The sequence below is a fragment of the Ornithodoros turicata genome, chromosome 5 (assembly GCF_037126465.1).
Source record: "Ornithodoros turicata isolate Travis chromosome 5, ASM3712646v1, whole genome shotgun sequence".
Classification (NCBI taxonomy): Eukaryota; Metazoa; Arthropoda; class Arachnida; order Ixodida; family Argasidae; genus Ornithodoros; species Ornithodoros turicata.
The window spans coordinates 62,828,323-62,835,143 of record NC_088205.1 but is presented as its reverse complement, the minus strand read 5'-3'; the positions used below and the strand labels follow the sequence as shown (position 1 = coordinate 62,835,143).

At 45.1% G+C, this 6,821-nt stretch overlaps 1 long non-coding RNA gene across 3 annotated transcripts; it reads right to left on the bottom strand.

Moving 5' to 3' along the window:
• Positions 1-2,952: 2,952 nt before the first annotated feature.
• LOC135394564 (uncharacterized) lies at positions 2,953-6,042 on the bottom strand. Of its 3 annotated transcripts, none has more exons than XR_010422938.1 (4): positions 4,764-6,042; positions 4,621-4,684; positions 3,192-4,544; positions 2,953-3,083 (listed from the first exon to the last, which is right to left on the bottom strand). It is a non-coding gene; the product is annotated as an uncharacterized LOC135394564 (long non-coding RNA). The 3 variants fall into 3 exon arrangements; XR_010422939.1 differs by having other exon boundaries at positions 2,953-3,277; positions 4,080-4,544; positions 4,764-6,041; XR_010422937.1 differs by having other exon boundaries at positions 2,953-4,544.
• Positions 6,043-6,821: the final 779 nt, after the last annotated feature.

Sequence of the window (6,821 nt, the reverse complement as noted above, 5' to 3'; positions counted from 1 at the left end):
TTAGATGACTTTACGCCTTCATTCACGAGAAACTTCATGGGAATTCGCTGTTCGATGTGCGCGCTCACCCCGTTGTCGGCACATCTTGTCCAGCACGTGTCTTCTGTGTTGCACAAACTTTGAACCACCACATGGTGAACGCGGAGGCCTGTCGCGTGTGAAAATGACGAAAAAGAAGTAGCATTTGTACACTCAGGAGAAAGAAAGTCCGGGTTCACCCCTCGTAATTCCAGAAAACATGGTATCAGACGACGTATTCCGAAAGGCGCCGGAAAAATTTCGCGTGACTTCAGCGAGCTGGCCGCTGACCTCGCCGTTGGAGTCGGTCACATGATGTTATGACGTCACGAAGAGGTGAACGAATTAACGATGCTTTTGAACGATTCAGTGAACCGAACTGAACGGAATGAACGAGTTCACCAAAGCGAACTGGTTTGCCCATCACGGACGCGTCATGCGAGCTGATGAGATGCCCTCTCATCAGCTCGCATGACGCGTCCGTGATATTTCGCCAGGATGATCATTCTTATCATATTTATCTTGATGAGCAAATTAGAATGGTGCAAGCGAGCTGGTGTACTGTAGAAAGAGGTAACATTTCCTTGAGTTTGAGGAACACACAATACGAAGAGTATTGTGTGTTATTGTGCGTCTTCGTATTGTGTGTCCCTCAAACTCAAGGAAATGTTACCTCTTTCCATACTTATCTCTCCATCGCTCTTTGACACATGCTTGATCTCTAACTTACTTCTTCCCCTCCTTGCAGCATGCTGCGCCTATTTCGTAACTGCATCCCAGCCTGGCCCCCACTCCAGTATTGAAATATGTTAATATGTTGCGTACGTATGCGAATGCAAACAGAGCGTGCAATCGCTTACAAGTACCCTAGGTATACCCGCAGCTGCGTTCGTCTACAGAGACGTTGGAATGCTTGAACATACTGAACGACAATATTTATGTTTTCGATGCTAAGAAGTCCAACTCCAAGGAGTCCACCTGCGTCTCAAGAGCTTTGCTTGCGCTTGTATACGCATGTGCTCGTAAGCATACTTACAAGCATACAAAGTGGCCCATTTGATAAAAAAAGCACAAAGTCAGTATCTTGAGGCCTTTCATACCGTAAAATTACACAAAAAGGGCTTTCGCTTTCGTACTATAATTTGTGAAAAGTATACCTGGCAGGGTGTAGTTAGCAGGTTTTTACAGGATAACCTTAAACTTTTGACTGTTGATGATCCTTTCCGGGTAAAAAATGCCTGTGAAGTTGTGGATTTTTTAAAAACTATAGAGAACCAAGAATTTAAATTCTTTTCTTTAGATGTTGTTGATTTGTATTATAGTCTGCCGAAAAAGGTAATGTTTGAAGTCGTTGAAGAGGCTATTGAATTGTTTGGAGGTGTAAAATTCCAAAATTCCTCTGGTTGCTCTGTACAACAGTTCTTACAGTTACTTAGTCTGTACTTAGAATCAACCTTGGTGGAGGTAGACGGAAAGGTTTACAGACAGAGGACAGGGGTTTGTATAGGCTCAAGTATTGCGCCCATAATTAGCGACTTGGTTATGGCAAAAATTGATAGGAAGGTTATGGGTAGCTGCAGCGAATTAGGCATGTTAACTATCATGAGATATGTGGATGATTTTCTCTTATGTGTCCCAAATGAAGTCAAAGAAATTTTTGAAAAAAGTGGGGAAGGTTTGAAGTTTACCCTGGAGACACAGGAACAGGGGAGGTTGCAATTTCTTGACCTTGCTATCTTTGCGCATGCTACAGGTGTTTGTTGGCAGTACAAACAAAGATGTAAAAAGCCTTTAACCCCGTATGGGTCCTGTATTTCAAAGACCGTAAAAAATGGTGTAGCTAGATGCGTAATTAATAACGCTCTGAGCAGGTGCTGCATCCACCTGCTGAAAGCTGGTTGTATAGAGCAAATTCAGAGGTTAGAAGAAGCAGGATATCCTGAGAGCATCATTAGGGATATCTTAAACAGAATCGTCAGAGAAATAAGTAGTGGCAAAAAAAACGAAAGCCCTGAAAGAATGAACTTTGGGGTAATTACATATACCCATAAAGCCTCCCACAGGATAAAAAAAGTAGCTAGCAAGTACAGCGTTGAAGTAGTCTTTCGTAAAAAAACCCGGCTTAAGATCACTGATTAGGAAGGTAAATCAGGAGCAGTAACCTCGGTGCTCTATAAGTCATGAAAATCAGTTTGTGGACTGTATAGTTGGGGTTGTTTATCGCATACCGTTTAGATGCGGGCGTGAATATATTGGGCAAACATCCCGGTGCATTAATGTTAGGTTAAAGGAACATCGTTATTCGGTTAGCAGGGGGTATGGTTGAGCATTTAAAAAGTTGCCAAGGTTGTGTTGCTAAATTCCATGAGACAAAAATTTTATATAAGAGTAATAAGGGCGGTGCTTTATTATATCGTGAAGCTTTAAGTATAAAATATGCGGGGTCCAGGTGTGTGAGTGTGCCTTCAGTGCTGATAACTGCTCTAGTCGAGAAGTTTTTGGAAGATTCAAACAGGAGGGACGCAAGATAAGACCTGTGCTTTTGATAAAGCTAAAGTCACTAGGCATGCTGAGGGTGTGATTGGGAACCTTGCTGAAGAGGGCGTTGTTGGTTAGGTTAGAGGATATAAACCAGGTTTGATAATATTCCCAAGCAGCACAAAGGACCGGGGTGAAGCCGGTCCAGCATCGGGAAAGAATCCTACAAAGTCGGGGGCATGCCACCAGCCGATACCGGTCCTTCCTCCAGTTTGCAACACCGGGATGATTAAGGACCGACATCGGCAGCAAGTATTCGGTCCCAGCAGGTCCCCGGCGGATCCCCGATAATGCTGGCAGGGGCTCCCCCCATGCATATTTACCCCCCCCATGCATATTTTGGCATTAATATGCTTATTTTTAATAATTACAATAATTTTGAGTGTAAACAGTGTGTGTAGAGCCCAACATTTTATTTTCGGAGAGGAAATAGACTGACACAACACTTGGAGCACCTCAATAGACTAAACGACGAGTGGTGTACACTAAGCAGTCTGCCTGCATCATCCAATGCATGCCAATTGTGTCTGAAATGAAAAACAAAAAAAGAGGGGTATACAGAAATATGCAGCATGTCCGCATAACTACTGTCATTGCCAATGTAGCCTGAAAAGAAAAGGGTGGAAATGGTCTACCGTAATATCCAGCCTGCCTGCGTAACCACTGGCCCTTCAATGGTGTCTCAAAAGGGGGGGGGAACGTACACAGTAAGAGGTGGTCTCTGAAAGGAAACAAAAAAGGTATGCAGTAGTAGGCAGTCTGCCTAACCACTTGCACTTCGGCAATGGCCCTGGAAGAAATGAACGGCTTGTAGCATTAATATTAGACGTAACGGTAAAATTGCTGCATGGTGGGAAATGGTATACAGTAATATGCAGCCTGCCTGCGTAACCACTCGCACGTCAACAGTGTCTCAAAAGAAAGAAAAAGTATACAGCAAGAGGCGGTCTGCCTGTCCAAGTGGTGGTGCCTCAAAGAAAACGAAGTTATGCAGTAATAGGCAGTCTGCCTATCTGCTCACGCTTCAGTACTGCCCAGACACAAAAATGAATGGCATGTAACATTAGACGTAACGAAACAATTGCTGCACTTCAGCACAAAATAGTATGTGCACGGTACGTGGAATGAGCTTTATCAAAAATGGTAAAATGCACAGCGTAGGGATTACGAAACTCAAGAGTTACCAAGAGAAAATTTAAATTATGAAAAAATGACAAAGCCAACGACTGGGAGAAATGCAAGTCCAGGAAAGAGAAAATAGTTCACATCCAGCGCCTTTGGTGCAAATGACTAGCAATTACTACAACGAAAACTGTAAAAAATGACAGCTGACCGGGACTAGAGCTGACAGTCAATGGTGTGCGCATATTCAGCGTTCCTTCACAAAAACGTCAATAAGCAAAAAAAAAACATGGTCAAGGAGAAGCATCCCTATTGAAAAAAAAAAGCGACATCAGGTCTGATGTTAACATCACAGCTGCTCTGATGATGTTAACATCAGAGCTGCGCTGGCTGATGCTCACATCAGAGCTGTCTTGATGCTGATGTTGACATGAGAGCTGCATTGATGCTGGTTATGGCAATCTTGAAAATGCTGCAGTCTTGGTTTACTGAAATGTTCTGCAAAGAAAGCCCCTCATGCCTGCGGTATATGAGTACCGACAAGAACCCTCACGAAACAGGAGATAGCAGCAACGAATCACTTCACCAGAACAATTCACCACTCCGGAGTACGTACCTTTTAACGCATATCCATTTATCATCAACATACCTAAGCGTTGAACTCACGGGGGCACAAAAACTGGTAATGATCGAACGGTGAACAACAGCGCAAAAGAGCACACCTAGGTCCTCATTTCCGGTCCAACTTGTCCTTCTTCCGAAAAAGCACTTCTAAGCGTTGTCATGGCCAGCAAGAGTCCCCACTGCATTTGAACACGGTGCTTGAGTTTCTCTTGCTGAAGGCCGCTGCGTCATACACGCTGAACCTGCAAGAAATATCGTTCCAGAAAATACGATGGCAGGACACCTATATGTAGAGCAGTGTAGAGACATATGACATACCGTCTGCACAAAGTACACAGTCGACTTCACTTGGCGTTCTATCTCTCTGTCGTTGCGCAGATCCCTGCAAATAGAGTAAAACGAACAATGAGAATGCATGGCGCAGTCGAACATATTACTTCAGAGTTATATTAATTACACACCTGAAACGGCAATAATCCTGAAGGCGAAGAACGATTTGGCTTCACATGCAAGGTAGCGTCTTCACTCTTTGACATGTCAAACGAGACCGACTGGTTTGCTCGCGGTTAGAAGAAACGCTTCCACTTACAGACAGTTGCAATATCAGACGGGTTGCAAGAACGACAGCACCAGGTGAGAACAACAATACAAAGCCTCTAAAACGCTTTAGACTTGCTGGAACGCTCGCAATTACGCGAACTACACGCGGCGACGAGAAACGACCGTTACAGCAGCCAAAGCGAAGCCAACAAGAACAGCGCATGCGCGACAGGCAGCGCGCAGCGCTGGCTGGTGGCATGGAAGACAAGCGACGACGCGCGAGCGAGCGCGGGTGAGCCTGTGTTGAAATGGGCATGGAGCCAACATCTCCGCGCAATGGCTTGGCGGACGAAATATGACGACGGGTAGAATCGTACTACCTCTTGAGATTGTGGCCGTTCCAGGATCTTTCAGAAATGCTGCTGTTTTCATAAGAATCCCTGAATGTTGTGTTTGAAGCAAAATTGCAACATGAGATTGGCCAAAGCTAAGGTATTAGTTAGTTATGATTGTGAACAGATCGGCAGTGCAACCTGACAGTGAGAGATCAATAGAATCAAAAACAACAAAACACTCACTGTTTTGCCGACCCTTTCTCTAGTGTTCTTTCTTTCTTTCTTTTTTTTTGTTTGTTATAATGAAGGAAAGCAAGGTTAAATGCTACATTTTTCTTGACTGTGTGCGATGGTGTACATCGCAGGTTCCTCATGTGCCATGAATCTACTTAAAAGCTGCTGATGGTGGCAGGGATTCACATTTATAACAGTGACCAGAATGCGGCAGGAGTACTTTTGAGGCACTCTGGCCACGTTGACCACAAAACGGCGTTCCATACTCCCTCCGAACCAAACTTTGCAAAACTTGTTGCTCAGAAACATTAAGAACACACACGCCGGCCATTTGCACCCAGCAATGACAACCAAAACAAAGATGATGGCGATGGCAGTCGCGGTAGCCCAAATGCAGGGAGCTCCAGCGTAGTCTTTGCGGGTTTCGGTGCAGCGGTTTTCGTCCGATCAGTTCGACTTGCTAAAGCTCTCTTCGTTTCGTTTCACGTGAGTTTTTCGATTCGGGAGATTCGGTCGTTTCGTTCGGGCGTGGCCGACTCTTCCCGAGTATCTTGTACTTGCGTGCTTTGCAGTGAGGCTCCATTAATACTTCTGTTCAGGGTGCTGCGTGTGCATGTTTTCCGTCATACAACACAACACAACACATGAAGTGAACTGCAGCCCAATGTTTGAAAGAGTTACCTCATACCAGACAGCCAAATTCCTTCCTGAAGGGATGCTTCACTGTCTCGTACAGCTTGGGACAAAAGTTTCTGAAACACGGGTGTTTTGTATTTCACTTCTCTACGCCTCCCCTGCGGCCTAAGGGGAACACTTGTTGAACAGAATCCCCAAGGATTCTGCTCAACAAGCATTTCCCAAAGGTGGCTGGGAAAAGTCCAATACAGAAAACCCGTGTTTCAGAAACTTTGTCTCGAGCTGTACCATCCGATCACGTGTTACCGAATCTGCATAAACATCGGGAGACGAGCGGGAAGAAATACTTAGCCAGTACACCACAGCAGATCGGGACGTTAACGGGGATCCATCGGGAAAGAATCCTGGCCGGGACGCAAACGGGAATCTATCGGGAAAGAATTCTGACCGGGACACGAACGGGGATCTATCGGGAAATAATTTTATGTAGTTTCCCTCTCCCTCAATTCTTCCCCCTCACATAGTCGGGAAGCAGTCGGGCTCGTGACGGCGATATCGGCCACCTCGAACCCATCATCCCCGTTACGTTCCCAGCCGAATCCCAGTCCTTTGTGCTGCTTGGGTTAAATCCTTGTTCGTCAGTCTGTGCCTGTGTGTTGTGTCGTCTTTTGACTTGTTCCCCGGCACGGGGGTTTTATCGCTTTTAAAGTATGCTGCACCGAACAGCCCAATTTTTAACAATTTTCTCGTAAGCATGTATTCATACGAGAGAAA